This window comes from Schistocerca serialis, unplaced genomic scaffold (assembly GCF_023864345.2).
Source record: "Schistocerca serialis cubense isolate TAMUIC-IGC-003099 unplaced genomic scaffold, iqSchSeri2.2 HiC_scaffold_1362, whole genome shotgun sequence".
In the NCBI taxonomy this organism is placed as follows: domain Eukaryota; kingdom Metazoa; phylum Arthropoda; class Insecta; order Orthoptera; family Acrididae; genus Schistocerca; species Schistocerca serialis.
In genome coordinates, this window is record NW_026047583.1 from 42,145,816 (window position 1) to 42,162,747 (window position 16,932).

The 16,932-nt window shown below is 38.1% G+C and overlaps 1 pseudogene; it reads left to right on the plus strand.

Annotated features, from left to right (window-relative positions):
• The window catches only part of LOC126440376 (molybdenum cofactor biosynthesis protein 1-like), a 79,448-nt pseudogene extending 63,505 nt beyond the window's left edge, over positions 1-15,943 (plus strand).
• Positions 15,944-16,932: the final 989 nt, after the last annotated feature.

A 16,932-nucleotide genomic window follows, 5' to 3' on the forward strand; every position in this document is an offset into this window, starting at 1 on the left:
TGCTAGCCTGTAAGTTTGCTACACAATAAAATAATTATTCTGAGCTACAAGAAAAATGGATTCAAAGAACTAAACTGCTTGAAGCAAAAAAAAAGGGAAGCTCCCTGAAGCAACGTAGTTTCACGAGTGTGCATACCAGTGGTAAATTATGAGAGTCGCAACTCTCTGAAATGGATAAAAAGGTCACCAGATTGCATTAGCTTTGTTTGTGTCTCGGATTGTTACCGTGAATGGTAGGAGCTATAAGAGATGTGAAGAGCGTAAGATGTTGAGTGATCCCTGTGAAGGACACAGATGCCCTGTACTTCTGTGAGTCAGCATTATCAGCACGTAACAAAATTTGAAGGGGCCTAATTGTGTGTCTCCATTTGCCAGACTGATTGAATTATGCAGTATGCAGATTTGTGAGACATTCAGATGTGGTAGTGTCCCCATGTTGGACTGCTTGGGTACGTAAGGGCGGCTTGCTTGTCAGCAAGCTTCCGGTTGACCGTGTCTGACGAGCCCATGGGAGAATTGCTGCAAGTACGCCGAGCACATTGTAACCCTTTCACACCTGCACCTGTCATGTGATCAGCAGTGAGTCACATTCTACAAGACCCGCGATGACAGTTGTCAGTGAGTATGACAACGACATAGGGAGAGGGCGTTTGGGGCAGCATCGGATATGACTTCAGGTCACTCTGACAGCACAGCAGTATGTCATGGACATCCTACATCCTCATTTGCTACCTCCATGTCCAACGGAGTTACAAGAGACAGAGCAGTGAAAACATATCCAGTTGTTGACTCACAAAACGGTTTTGAGCTGTGACGCATGTAGTCTTAAGTGAATCATTCATACAAAAAGAAAAGAAGAGGAAGCTAAAGTCAGAATGTGAAAAAATTGGAGAATGGAATAGATATTTGAAGACTTCACACTTGAAACTCCCAGTTTTCCTATTGTGAAAGTGCCTTTGTGACCATATGCATTTCACTGATGATAAACTTTTTTTTCCCCCTGGGTCTTGGCTCCATATTTTTTCATCCGGTTGAGTCAGAATGCTTGCATAGTATTTGTGAGGTATTGTTTCAGTCTTGCAAGCTAATCTAAAATACAATCCCTTTTGCATCCTAGAAAACAATGACCACTCTTTCTCTCCGATTAAGTCACCTTGGCTATTTTTGTGCAACTGCTGTTTCATTTCATCCACGGGAACAGATTGGTGCATAGAATCAGTTGTGTGTCAGATTGTCCCAAATTGTTTTTCACATTAGGTTGTAGTCAGGCTTCAACAGACATGCCACTCACTTTCTGGTATGGCCACGGCATCAACTGTTTTGCACATCTTTTTAATTACTGATCTTGCAATATCACACTGTGTTCTTTCTCAGCATCTTCATATTTGATTGTAATTCTAGGAAGTAGTTCATGAGTCATCTTACAGAGACATATGCCACATATGAATTCAGCCACCCATTCCTTAACTGTTGACTGTGAAGGAACTCCCCCCATGAACCATGGACCTTACCGTTGGTGGGGAGGCTTGCGTGCCTCAGCGATACAGATGGCCGTACCGTAGGTGCAACCACAACGGAGGGGTTTCTGTTGAGAGGCCAGATAAACATGTGGTTCCTGAAGAGGGGCAGCAGCCTTTTCAGTAGTTGCAGGGGCAACAGTCTGGATGATTGACTGATCTGGCCATGTAACATTAACCAAAACACCTTGCTGTGCTGGTACTGCGAACGGCTGAAAGCAAGGGGAAACTACAGCCATAATTTTTCCCGAGGACATGCAGCTCTTCAACTTGACTAGAAGAAGAGATCGGTTGGTAGGACATGTTTTGAGGCATCAAGGGATCACAAATTTAGCATTGGAGGGCAGCGTGGAGGGTAAAAATCGTAGAGGGAGACCAAGAGATGAATACACTAAGCAGATTCAGAAGGATGTAGGTTGCAGTAGGTACTGGGAGATGAAGAAGCTTGCACAGGATAGAGTAGCATGGAGAGCTGCATTAAACCAGTCTCAGGACTGAAGACCACAACAACAACAACAACATGAAGGAACTGACTCCTAATAAGTAAGATGATGCCTGTAGAAAAGTACAACAAAACAGTAATCTCAAAAAAGGACAGGATAGACAGTACATTCTGTAGGACATATTAAAAGTGATTGGTAAAAGAGACTTGGTGTGTTAAATGCAGCTTTTGATTACATGATAATTGAATTGGATAGATAAACAACCTACTTGCTAAGTGGCGGCAGAACACACACATAAAAGAAGATTATAATTAGGCGAGCTTCAGAGCCAGTAGCTCATTCTTCAGGCAGAAGGGTTGAAGTGGAAGGAAGAGGGGTGAAGGATAGGTCTAGGAAAAAGGGTAGATTTTGAGAAAGTTACCCAGAACTGCAGATCAAGGGCTGACTTTCCAGATGGGATGTGATTCCACATCTACATACATACTCCACTAGCCACCATATGGTGCATGGCAGAAGGTACCCTGTCTCACTACAATAGTCTGAATAAAATTACTTGATAGTTGACATCAATCACTTGCTGCAATAATGTTGCCACATTGGCTACCAGCTACCGTTTGGTTACAGGTGACAACAAACAAGCAGTTCACTTCACAAATTATGTTAAATGTTTAACACAGAGCAATTTTTCTAGTGGCTGGTGCAAGGTATGTCAGAAATGTTGGATACTCTGTCGACTATTGATTTAAAGTGACCAGTGACTGAACTGGGGCAGACGACCCGTTTTGTATCCCTGACTGTAAACTTGTGTCCTAACCCAGCTGAGAAAATTGTGATCAACAGTCTGCAGCAGTACTAATATCATGATCGCTTTGTTCATGGCAATTAAAGCTAACCCTTAAGGGTAAACTCACGACAACAAAAACTCAATTTCAGGGCTGAAAGCAAATTGAAATTTCTCCATGTCATTTGTTACCTGTAACTATCCTTACACTAGCTGCACATGCTGCCATGTTAGAAACCAGTGAACAGTCCATGTGGGCACTTGGTCGTGGATTATAGATGACTGAGGCAGATTCCAAATGAAGAAATAATGACAGGAAGAAAAATAAGACCAAATAGAACAGTCAAAACAATGATGAAAAATGATGCAGCAAATTATTAAAAATAAAATAAAAATATATTTAAACCAATTAATTGAATGAAAATAATAATCACACTCTTTTGGTTAGATTTAAAAATAAAAATTTTGCTACACTGATGAGATTCAAACCTACAACATGCTACATATTAGATTAATCTGCCAACCATTGTGCTATGCCACAGCACTGCATGAAGTATTTATATATGTGAATGTAGTGACCCAGTTCCAACTATGAATTGCAACCTTAAAAATTTCAGTTTCACGCAGTGTAGTGAAAAGCTTATCTAATGTAAGATGATCTCTGTGAATATGATAACTATATGTATGATACTGAATCACACCTTGTGCTGAGTTATTCAGTAGTGTTTGGTTAGTGCTATGAATGAAATGTGTGTCTTTCATTAGCATTGTTAATGTGTGTTGTTTTTAGTGTAGCTATCGCGTGTCATGAAATACATAATAAAAGTGTCGGGCTCGTAATTCGGGATACAAATACATCAAGAAAGAATGCTGAACCAGGAATTGGAAGTGACTGGCCAATTTTGGTGGAGTTTGGCAACAGCAGACAGTTCAAGTGTGACGCTGACTACTCTTATTGGCGTTTGAAGTGCCAACTATCAAGTAATTTTATTTCAACTGTAGTCAGTTCCTTTCCCGTTCCATCTGCCAATTGAGTGAGGAAAAAGTGAATGTCTATATGCCTCTCTATGAGTCCTAATTTGTTGTCTCTTATCTTTGTGGTCCTTACGCATAATGTATGTTGGTGCAAGCAGAATTGTTCTGCAGTCAGCACAGTGTTCCTCAAAATCCCTCCAGGGATTCCCATTTGAGTTCCAGAAACATCTCCATAATACTTGTATGTTGTTGTTTCAACCTACTGTTAACAAATCTAGTATCCTGCCTCTGAATTACCTCAATGTCTGCTTTAATTCGACCCCTTGTGGATACCAGACACTCAAACTGTACTCAAGAAGAGATCACACTAGCATCCTATATGTGATGTCCATCACAGCTGAGCCACACTGTAGTAAAATCCACCCAACAAACAAAAGATGATTATTCGCCTTCCCTACCATGACCCTCACCCGTTTGTTCCATTTCATATCACATTGCAATGTTACGTCCAGATATTGAAACAATGTGACTTCTTCATTCATGACACTACTAATGCTGGATTCTGGCATTATGGATTTGTTTTTCCAACTCATCTGCAGTAACTTATATTTTTCTACATTTAGGGTTAGCTGTCATTTATCACACCAACTGGGAACTTTGTCCAGGTCATCTTTTATCCTCCTAAATCACTCAACGATGACACCTTCCATACACCACAACATCATCAGCAAACAACCACAGATTACTGTCCACTTTGTCCATCAAATCAGTTATGCACATAGAAAATATGAGTAATAGCGCTCCTATCACACATCCCTGGAACGATCCTAATGATACCCCAGTCACTGATGGACACTCACCGTCGGGATAATGTAGTGGGTTCTATTACTTCAGAAGTCTTTGAGCCACTCACATGTCTGGGAATGTATTCCATGTGCTTGTACCTTTGTTAAAAGTCTGCATTGAGTCATTATGTCAAATGCTTCTCGGAAATCAAGAAATATGGAATCTAGGTTTGTGAATTTTGTGATGGCAAAGTTAGAGGAGCAATGCATCTGCATTAAATTTTGTGTGAAACTCAAGAAAACCTTTACAGAGACACACCAAATGATGCTGGGAGCCTATAGCGATGAGTACTTAAGCCATACTCGGTGTTACATATTATTCACACGTTTTAAAAATGGCTTTACAAAAGTCAAACATGATCCTTGTTCAGGACGCTCTTAGATGTCCACTGATGATGCTTGTGTCAGGAACGTCAACGAAATTGTGTGTGCCAGTCGAAGATTCACTGTCCGAGAGATTGTAGAAGAATGTAACATTTCAATTGGATCATGTTATGAAATGACACAGCATCTTGGAATGCATTGTGTTGCAAGTTCATTCCACGCTCATGAGTCAAGACCAAAAAAACTTTTTGGATCTTACAAATGAGACTGAGATGTTCCTTGTGAGAATAGTATGACCTCTGCAGACTTCTTTTTATTTCCAAAGGTGAAAAGGATGAAGTTTTGCAATGGTAGATGAGATAGAAGAAAATTCGCAGACGGCACTTTATGCGACCCAGCAAGATGTGTGTCAAGACTGCTCCTGGAAGTGGAAATGATATTGGGAGCAGTGTATCAATTTTGGAGTAGAGTATTTTGAAGGAGACAATCCATAGTAACTAAAAGATAAGCATAGAAAATTTTGTGTACAAAGTTCTGGAATTTTTTGAACAGACATTGTATGACAAAAGGGCATGCTGAGTTGCCCATGAGTGATGCTTTGTACTGATTTGTGGACATAAACTTATTGGTCTCTATGAAACTGATTAGATTCAAACCCAGAATATGTTCAAGAATTCTGCAGCAAAGTGATGTTACGGGTATTGGTCTGTAATTTCGCGGGTCTGTTCTTTCGCCCTTCGTATATACAGGAGACGCCTCTGTATTTTTTCCCCAGTTGCTTAGGTCTTTCTGCTGGGTGAGAGATTCACAATAAATACAAGCTAAGTAAGGGTCCAGTGCCATATAGCACTCTTTGTAAAACCAAATTGAGATTCCATCTGCAACTGGTGACTTATTTGTTTTTAGTTATTTCAGGTGTCAGGGATGCTTACGAGGGTGGTTTGAAAAGTTCTTGAAACAGAATAGAAAAAAAGTACTTATGTCACTGAAACTTTTTTGTTTCTCAATGTACCCTGCTTGTAGATTAATTCACTTGGTCCAACAGTGTTCCAATACCTTGATCCCATCTCGACAATGATTTTCCTCCAGGCCTACAAAATAGTTGTCAACTCAGGCTATCAATTCTTAATTTAAGTGAATCTTCATCCACAAAGAAAAATTTTCAGTTTAGGGAAGAGGCACGTGTGGCAACAATTCATACCTTAGTTTGTGTAATTTTACCATGGCGATGGCACATGCGTGCGAGCGTGCATTGGCTTGATGCTAGATGACTTTCTTCCTTATTAAACCTGGCCTTTTTCTCATATCTTTTGTTGCAATTTGTCCAGAAGGTTAGCATAGTATTCTCCAGTAATTGTTTGCCCAGTGGGGAGATAAAGTACAAACAGAATCCCCTTCTCATCCCAGAACACTGATGCCATGATCTTCCCCGCTGAAGGAATTTGGTGGCGCATCCCAGAACACTGACGCCATGTCCTTCCCCGCTGAAGGAGTTTGGCGGCGGAGATTCAGCATGTTTCCAATGCTTTGATTGTTGCTTTGTCTCTGGGGTATAGTAGTAAACCAAAGTTTCCTCGTGGTCACAAACCAGCACAAAAGTTCTTGTTTGTTTCTCCTAAAACAGGCCAAACATTGTTGTGATATGTCCATTCTCATGTGTTTTTGACCCAGCATCAAGAGTCGCGGCACCCATCTTGTGAATACCTTTCAGATGACATCTGGCAAGCGTGAGCAATTTCATGCACTCTAAATTGGTGATCCTCCTTGATCATTATGCGCACTTTTGCAATGATTTCTAGAGTAGTGACACATCTTGGCTGACCTATTCATGGATGATCATCATCTAAGCTCTCCTGACCAAATTTAAATTCATTTATCCACTTGGCAACAGTAGAAGACAAAGGAGCAGAGCCCCTGGTGTATTCTGGAAATTGGCATGAATGTCCTTTCATACCTATCTTTATGAAGTACTTCATCACTGCTTGAATCTCTACCCCCCCCCCCCCCCCCACGTCTTTGCAGATCACTACACAGGAACAACAACAGAGCCGTGTCACTGCCACAGCTCTCTTCCAAGAGCACTGACATGGCACATGTTTACAGGTGATTGTTGTTAGGTGTCTTTGTGCTATTGTCAAATGACGGTATGTTTATATGATTCTCTTGCATGAATTATTTCTTAAATGTAAAATTTAAAACATTTATCTCCTACTGCCACACCAGACTGGTCAAGTGACATGATGGAAACCTTTGACTCACTTAGTGATTTTACACAGGACAATAATTTCCCCTGCTTCTCAGCCAGATCTTTTGCTGAGGTATGACAGTGGTAGTAACCTTTCCTTGTTGCCATTTGGCATTCTCTTTTGAACCAAGAGTGCAGTAGCTTTTCCTTCCTCAGTATTTTCCGAATTTCATTGTTAAACCACAGTGGCTCTTTTGCATCCTTAATTCGTTTACTAGGTACAGACTTGTTGAGAGTGCAATTCACGATCTGTTTAAGCTTTGACCATAATCTCTCTACGTCCATCTTAATGGAACTAAGTGATGTCAGTTCTGTCTAAGTGAGATGCTAACATCTGCTTATCTGCTCTTTCTGGCATGAACGTTTTCCTAGCCTTCTTGACTGATTTATTAATTTTTGTAACCTTAGTTATTATGATGTTATCATGATTATTAATCCCCATCTCTATGCTGAAGTCATTGATGATATCTGGCCTGTTTGTAACTACAAGGTCTAAGATATTTCCATTGCATGTGGCATGCCAAACTAGGTGCTCAAGACAATTTTTGAAAACCACATTCAAAAGTGCTTCACAAGATTGACTGCACCCCCTGCAATGAAGCCATAGGCTACCATCTATACTCAGTAGGCTAAATTAACCTCCAACTAGTATTGCATGATCTAGGTATTGACGTGCTACTGTCTGTAGACTTTCTGTGAATGGCTCCAAAACTGTCATAGCAGAACCGGGTGGCTGATTAAAACATTCATTAATTAACTTGATTTCACGTAGACTTGTTATATGCAACCAGATAACTTCACTGTCACAATCAGCTTTGACCTCAATAGAGACAATGGACACTCCCTCTCCTACAGTGTCTAACCTGCCTTTCCGATATATATTCCATTAATCACTAAATATGTCAGAGCTTTCTACTCTGGGTTTCAGCCAGCTCTCAGTCTCTGAGAATAATTTGAGTGCGAGACTTTCCTGGATGGCAGTAAATTCGAAAACTGTGTTACAAGTACTTTGACAACTGATAAAATTTTGACAATCTACACTGGAGTGAATTCAAAAGATAAACCTCAACCAACATTGAATGTATCTTGGTGATAAAGAGCCCAAATCAATAAATAGATGATTTTATTCCATTTCATCTGATTGAATGAAACACACACAGCATAACTACTCAGAAAACAACTATAGTGCTGATTACATTTACTATCATACATGTAGCACTCTGAGAACATTTCACCTTGTCATAGTAGTCCTGTGTTTTGGAACTAGGCAGTGCTTCATTTCACAAAGCGAAAGGAATAGCTTGTGTAAAAAAAAAAGAAGAGGAAATAGTGGTTGCTGGTGTTTTTAACACTATCATTTAATTTAGTTCCTATTGTGAACTTTGCAGCTAGGATATGTAAATCCTCTGAGACTGCTATTGATAATATCTTTATGAACAAATCTAGGGGAAAAAAGTCATATCACAAAACCAATAGTAAATGGACTATCTGATCACAACGTGCAGCATCCTGTGTTAAATGTTGAAACTTGTCAGGATAAAAAAAATATTAAATCTGAGTACAGGAGGATAATAAATAAGCCAGAAATTGAGGAATTCAGGAAATTGCTCAAAGACATGAACTGGAGAGATGTTTACCTGACTCAAATGGAAAATACAAAGCATTTATTAATAAAGTTACCTCCTCTTTTGAAAATTGTTTTCCCCTAAAGGTAACTCAAATCACACAGAAGTCAAAAGATAAACCATGGATTACACAAGGAATAAAGATATCATGTGGGGAAAAAGGAGACTGTATCTACTATCTAGGAACATTTCTGATATTAGCATTGTAATGCATTACAAAGAATACTGCAAAATATTGAATCAAGTAATCCAGAAATTGAAGTAGCTTTATTAAGAGAAAAAGATAATTGTATCAACAAAATAAGAACTGTATGGGATATAGTGAAGACAGAGAGAAGTGGGGCCGAAAAGGAAGTGGAACAGATAGCTCTAAAAGTAAATGAGGCTTTGGTAACAAGTGCATGTAGTGTTGTAAATCTCTTAAGCAAGACTTAATTTTTGTTACTGACGGCTCGGGGTTATCAGGTTCGGTGAATGGTGCAATGGAGTATCTGGGACCAGTCTTTGAAGAACATTGTGTAGAACCTATTCGAGGAACTTTGAATTCCAACCATTGCTTCTCAGTATACTTACTCCTTAATGAAATTTGTTGCAAGTTACATATCTATATTTCCAACAAATAGCTCAATACATATTATCAATACTAGGAATAAGAACAATCTACATAAAGACCTAAAATCACTTATGTTGGTCCAAAAGGGGGTCCAATATTCAGGAACACACATTTTCAATAAATTACCAGCACCCATTAAAAACTTGGTTTCAGATAAAGCACAGTTTAAACAGAGTTTGAATGACTTTTTGATAGGCAATGCCTTCTACTCTATAGATGAATATCCTAACAGAGACTGAAAGGCCAGCTTATGTAAAAATATGTTAGATTGAAGTTTTGACAGCACTTGGTTGCAACAGTCAATATTAAGTATTTTGTGTATGATAAATTTATTAATAGTGCATAACAATGTTTCATTCTGACAGCGTATTAATTCTGTAAATATTAGCTTTTCCAGTTTATTGTATTGTATTCACCTATTTTGACAATCTCGTGACAAATGATCAGGGAAGTATTCATTATATTAAAATGTTTTGTGTTATACATTCTGACATGTTCCACACCCTCGAGAATCATCTCATTTGTTCGGTGTATGTAACAAAAACTGAATCAAATCAAATCCAATCACCATCTCTCGTCATGTAATAACTTCACTTCTTCTTCTTCCCTTGTCGTCTCCTGTTTTTCCAGTACTCGCCCATCTCCTCCTCATGTTTTTCCCCCTTTATTCTATTCGTGTTGTTCTCAATCCCCTATTTCTTCTGCATTGAAAGCCTTTTATTTTTATTTACTTATTTTTTTTATTGAGGTGAGTCTCTATGGACTGCGTGGTAACAACCGACTTCACTCTAGTGTCCAGGTCTTGTTCTTGCTCCAGCTTTGACTTCCTGCCAGTATCTTCTGAGCCCCTCCAAGAAGTGCCTTTTTATGCTCTTCAGATAATGGTCCTCACTGTCTTTCAGATGTTGATGCCATGTTAAAACCTTGGTAGTTGGTCACCAATCTTCTAAATTTGTTCCTTTCAGGAATTTCTCTCTGAGATACCAATCTGCTTAAGATCTTTTTCACATTCTTTGAACCATCTCGGCCTCGTTTTCTTAGATAGGATGAAACTCCGTATTCTTTTTGTTAGTCAATCACCGTCCATTTTCATGAGATGACCATAAAATAACAATCATTTCTTTGTAATGGATGCTGTGATAGGTTCTGTCTCACTGCACGTGTCCTCATTTGCTCTCATTCGTCATTGTCCATTGACCCATCTATTACCTTAGGATTTTCCTTAATATCCTACACTCACGCTTTTCCAGCCACTCAGCTTGACCTTGTCTATTCGTGGTCAAAGTTTTGGATGCTTATAAGCCCTCAGGTTGTACAACTGTATTATAATGTTGGAACTTGGCCCATATACTCATAGACTTTTTGTTATAAGTATTCTTTGTCAGTTGGTATGCTTGGTCTAACTTCCTCATCCCGACAATTGCTTCTTCTTTTAATCCATTCTCCAGGTGGATGACTTCACCGAGATACCTGAAATTCTTAACTCATCCGATTTTTTCCCAGGTTGGTTATCTTCCATTCAGGTCCATCACAGATGTTCGTCATATATTTTGTCTTTTGAATAGAGATCTGGAGTCTAACTTTTTTCATCAATTTCTGACAGCCTATTTATCTTGTTGATTGCTGACTCTATGTTGTTAGCAAAAATGGCCAGGTCAGCCGCAAAATCTAAGCAGTCAATGCACACCCCTTTGTTCTTAGGACCAAGTCTGAACCACTCTTCATTTGTTTCTTCTTGGGCTAATAACTTTCTCCACTCTCGAATGACCTTTTCCAAGACACAATTGAAAAGGAGAGGGATAGTCCATCTCCTCGTCTTATGTCCGTTCTGATTGTAAAGGGTTCAGATACCTCACCCATAAGTTTAATTTTCGACACTGTGTTAGCAAGAGTTTGTTTGATCAGCTTTCTTGATGTATTATCCACCCCAAACTTTTCCAAAATATTCATTAATGCATGTCAGTCGATGGAGTCATATACTTTCTGAAAATCAACAAACATGACCACATAGTTATTTCTTCCAATTTTTTTTGTACCTCATGATGTTCTTCAGGTTAAAGATCTGTTCTGCGCAAGAATCACCCTTTTGGAAACCAGCTTGATAGTCCCCAATCAGTTGGTTACAATGATCTTCTATTCTATTCTGTATCACTTTCGAGAGAATCTTATATGGAACAGATACTAATGAGGTACCCCTATAGTTATTGACATTCTATTTATCACCTTTTTTGTGTAGACGATGGATTAAAGCTGACTGCCATTCAGTTGGTATCATCCTAGCTCTCCAGATCTCCTCAAAAAGTTGGACTAGTATATCTAGAGTTTCATTATTTGCCAGCTTCAGTAGTTCCACCACTATTGAATCCTCTCCAGCTGCCTTATTATTCTTAAAGTTGTTGATGATCTCTTTGGTCTCCTCTTTACTAGATGGAGATGAGGGGTAGTTTGTGGATTGGGGCACATACAGGGAATCTTTCTTTCGGTTCATCACAATTAAGTAGGTTTTCAAAGTAACGAGACATTATCTTGCAGTTTTTTTGTTGGTCAGGCCGAGTGTGGTGTGCATACTGTAAGACCTTCAGTGCACACACCATCAGATTATTTGACTTGTTGCTCTAACAAAGCAAGCGAGTGTCAGCAATATGTCTCGTGGTCTTATCATGGCGTATTTATCTTCTGCCATTAGGTCAGACGATAGAAATGCCACTTGCACGCTGAGAGTAGCAGATTGACGGTGACCAACTTTAAACAGAACTTGATTAATTTTCACATACATTTATTAAAATAATAACAAATATAAAAATTACTTAACTTGGTTCTGGATGCTATTTACAATTGACAATCTGAAGTTCCTTTGGTATTGATACATTAATCTTATTCTCACATATATCTCGGGTACTTGACGAAAGTGTCTATACATTTATCTTCATGGCAATGTACAGGAATATGGTAATCTTATTAGGCGCAGACTGAATCTTGACTATGGACTGGTACAGACAATTGTAGAACTCGTACAGACTGGTACAGACTATGCAGACTGGTACAGACTAATGCAGACTGGTGCAGACAAATGCAGACTGACTGGTCGAAGGTCTTTACACTCGTTATAATACCTCGCACGTTCATGTATCACTGCGCAAGTGTGATGCGCGAGGAGAAAGTGTTCTATCTTAGCAGCAATCTCATTGGCTGTGTTACATATTAATACGCGAATCGGCGGAAGCAGAATTTGGTCCATCTCTGTGGCAGCGCCATCTCGTAGTGCGGAGATGGACGAGTGCTGCGCCTGCGCTGTTGTGCTTAGCGGGGCTCACTCTAGTGGGAAATTTGTGTACGCGCTGAATACGCGGAACTATGTACACAACACTGAGCTTTCCATTTTCGTCTCTAAAACAAAAACTAGGGGCTTGGTATCCTTTCAAATTCGATTTGAACGTCTGATAGAAGTCTCTGACATTGTTTATCTGGAAACGCTGATCGATCTGTTATAACTGCTGTTTCTCATGCAACTGCTTAGCCCTTCGTAGAGTTCTGGCTGCATATTTTCGAACTTCATGGAATACATCAAAATCATCAGGTCTCCTGGTAGAGTTCCACTTTTTCCATGCACTTGCTGTTTGGCCCACCACCTCACCACAAACCTCATTCCACCATGTATGATTCCTCTTTTTAGCTGTCAGGATTTTAGTATTAGCTGCTTGTTGGATCATGGAGTCAATGTCTGCCCATTTATGGGATTCAACTGTCAGTTACTGGTGGCATTGTTCCAATATGTTTTGATTGATTTTGAGCTTCGCAATATCATATTTATGAATTTTATTTCCAGTTTTCACGGTCTTATTGAGAGGGATGAAATTAATTTTGATCTTGGAGAGGTGATGATCCTTTTAAATTCAGTATTTTATCTGTAAAAAGGTTTCTTTCTATTATTTCTGATTGTTTGATGTTGTTTCTTTCTTATTTCTGTAATCCATGCTATCATTGATTCCTTCTTCCAGAACTACTCATTCAGTAGAGGTCTCTAAAAAAGATTAATCTTCTTTTAGCCATTACTTCTGATATTTTCTCAAAATTTTTGTAGATCTCCTCATTACTTCTCATTTTCCAGCCATCTGTAGCTTGTATTGCAACCATTATTTTCTAATAATGCTCCTTTGAGGAACCTCTGTTCTGTCCAGCTTATAGTTCATCATTAGGCATCCTCAACCATATAAACATCCTGGTCATACCACTGTGGGATATTGTCTTAGTTTTGTTTTTTTAGTTGTACCTTTCTTGTTGTAAATATCCTTTGTCAAACGATTTGCTCTCTCCAGTTTGCTGACTCTTGCATCTACTGTTAATTCTTCTAGTCCATTTTGTTGTACAGTTTGTCCAATATATTTAAATTTACTTCCTAATGCTATTTTACATTTTTGTTTTTCTAAGAGTGTTGATGCATTGTTTGAAATTGTCATCAATGTTGTTTTTTCGGCTGAAATTTTGGGACCAGCTCCCTTTGCTATTTCTTCCAAAAGATATCTTTCAATAACTGTCTGCCAGATTTTTTGAAAGTATATCAGAATCATCTGCAGAAGCCAGGCAGTTTACCTTAATTCCATTTGTTTTTCATCCTAAAATTATTGGTTCAATTTTGTGATTTTTTTTTCTCCAAATTCCAGATACTTTCTATTTTTTCTAGAATGCAGTGTACAGTAAAGGTGATAAACTGTCCCCTTGTCTAACATCAGTTTTTATTTCAAATGGTTGAGATACTTCTCCCATAAATTTAGCTTCTGCCATCCTATTTGCTAGTGTTTTGAGGATTATGTTTGCTTTAACACAAAATTCTTTGATGATTTTACCTATAATTTCTCTGCCTACCAAATCAAATGTTTTCTTGAAACCAATACATGATACTATTATAGGTTTGGTGATTAACAGTATGTGGAGAATTATCGATTTTCTAATAAACATCTGTTCTGTGCAGGGTATTCCCTTTCTAGAGCTCCTTGAGATTCTCCCAGTTATTTGTCTAAAGTTTCTACAACTCTGTCCAGAGAATTTTTGATAATATTTTGTATACCACTGGCAGAAGTGAGGCATCTCTGCAACTGTTGACATTTTGTGTTTCCCCTTTTTTTCATAGCTGTGGATTAATGCTTTCCATAATCTCTTCAGCTTTCCAAATGTTCTCAAACAGCAGTTGTAGATCATTTGTGTGTTCTGACTATTTCAATAATTTTTCTGTAGTGGAGTCTTCATTTGTTGCTTTGAAGTGTTGGAATGATTTGATGGCTTCATGAATTTATTGTTCTGTTAGTGGAAAATCTTCCTCCAGATGTTGTGGGACTGCTATTATATATTGCTACAATGTGCTGTTATTATTATTGTTGTTGTTGTTGTGGTTGTTTGGTTGCCTGTTCTTCAGCACTATCTTTCTGTTTCGTTTATCTATTTGCCGCCATTTTAGCCCATTTACCGGTATTTTCAGCTTGTTTTTCACTTATTTGACCTTTTGGTGGCTCCTCTTGAAGAGATCTTATTTCTCAGCATTTAAAATTACATCATCTGCTGCTCTTTTGAACTCAATTTCATCATGTCCAGTCTAGTTTTTTCATTCATTTAACCATCCATCTTCCTTGACTCAAGATCCTGAATTTTCATCCTTAATTCTTGAACAGTCTCATTTCTCTTTTTACATTTTCCAGATGAAGAAACTTTTGGTCCTCAAAGCTAAGATTAGTATCAGTTTTTTTATTTGTTTCTGCCTATGGCTGCTATATCTCTTTAGTTAGAATATTTTCTCTCTCTGTATTTGATTATAGTCTAAGTCTGAATATTTTTATAAGTACATTTATTGCTGTAGCAATGAGTAAAATAAATTGTATTGCACTGCCTGTAGCATATAGCACCATTTTGACTGTTAGTCCTCTTGCTGTACAAAAAGTAGCTTTGATGATTACTTAATGCAAGTATTTTGTAAGAGCTGTGGAATGGTTAGTAGCTGTTTATATTTTTCTGATTAATTCAAGCTCGTCAATGCACATCCTCTGTTAAGGAAATATTTGAACTGAATTTACTGTGTGTTAAATATAAGCAGTGGATCCATTGGGGTAGTCTTTTTGGTAGAAATATGTCAAGGTGAACAAAACAGGAGATGAAACTTCCTGGAAGATTAAAACTGTTTGCCCGACCGAGACTCGAACTCGGGACCTTTGCCTTTCGCAGGCAAGTGCTCTACCAAAGCACGACTCACGTCCGGTACTCACAGCTTTACTTCTGCCAGTACCTCGTTTCCGCTGCAGAGTGAAAATCTCATTCTGAAAACAGGAGATGGTGAAGGAAGAGAGGGAAAAGATCAACATTTGCTTCTCATCAGCAATATAACTGGGTTGCAACATTCAGTGAAAATTATCTGTGACAGGAAGTTGTCAGAAATACATTTTTTGAAGAAACTTTATGTTTGTATAAGCATTTATTAAATTTAAAAAGTTGGATTTCATCTGTTAATACAAAAGATAATGTTTTGCATTGCAGGCATGCTAAACCTGTCAAAGATGAAGAATCGGCCAATGATTCTTATTGGAGGATAACAGTATGTATAACTTAAACTTGAGATTCTTGAAAATAAAGCTAGTCAGTATTTCTTAACAGTACTGATTTAAATACTTCTAAAGATCGCTGTTACCTAAATGAAAGTTGACGAGCAAAGTCTTAGTGGACATTTGTATAAAATTGTCATAGGTGTTATTTACAAGAAGAGTAAATAGTTTCAATAGGAATGTGGTGAGACATTTAACAAATGTCATGACCACACATTAATAGGACCTTATAACACTACCATTATGATATTAGTATGCTTTTACGTAAATAACAGAAACCCTGTCTCTATGTTGCCACGTAGAACCCTCTTACTAAAATTTAATTTAGTTTCCAAATAAAATACACTATGGAAGGATAGTCCTGTTTATAGGAAAAGATAATCAATAGAGTTATCCTTCTTACAGGATTTACCATGTGTTGCATCTAATGGATAAGAAAATTTGACTATTCACTTCTTTTCCTAAGATCTTACCCAGTGGCTAGATAGAAACACAGTATGAATAATAATATACTGAAGCTAGGACAACTCATTTCCAAGTTCATTTAGTGGTATGAAACATGTACTTAATGGTCACCATCCTATCCTGGCAATGAAATAGTGAAGTATTGGAGAAGCAGAAATGTGAATTTTGCCTACTTTCTTGCTACTGTTTAGTTTGGCTCTTCAAATAAATTACCCCACTTAAACAATTTTGGGCTACATCTTTATGCATTATGTTTTTAAAAAAGAAAAAGCCCAGTAGATAACTTCGAGGAAGGTAAAAAAAATTAGCCGGGGTGGGGGGGAAAACCTTTAGAAAAGCACTTTCCATAATCAAGAAACTTAAATACTTAGACACTAAAGCACACACTTTTTAACTGAACATTTCACTTAAAGAAAACCTCTTTCTTGGTGGAATTAACTTTCAAAAGCTATTATTCTTTGAACTAATTATGTATAGCCATCTAACAGGTTTTAGTAACTTGGCTTCACTCTGAT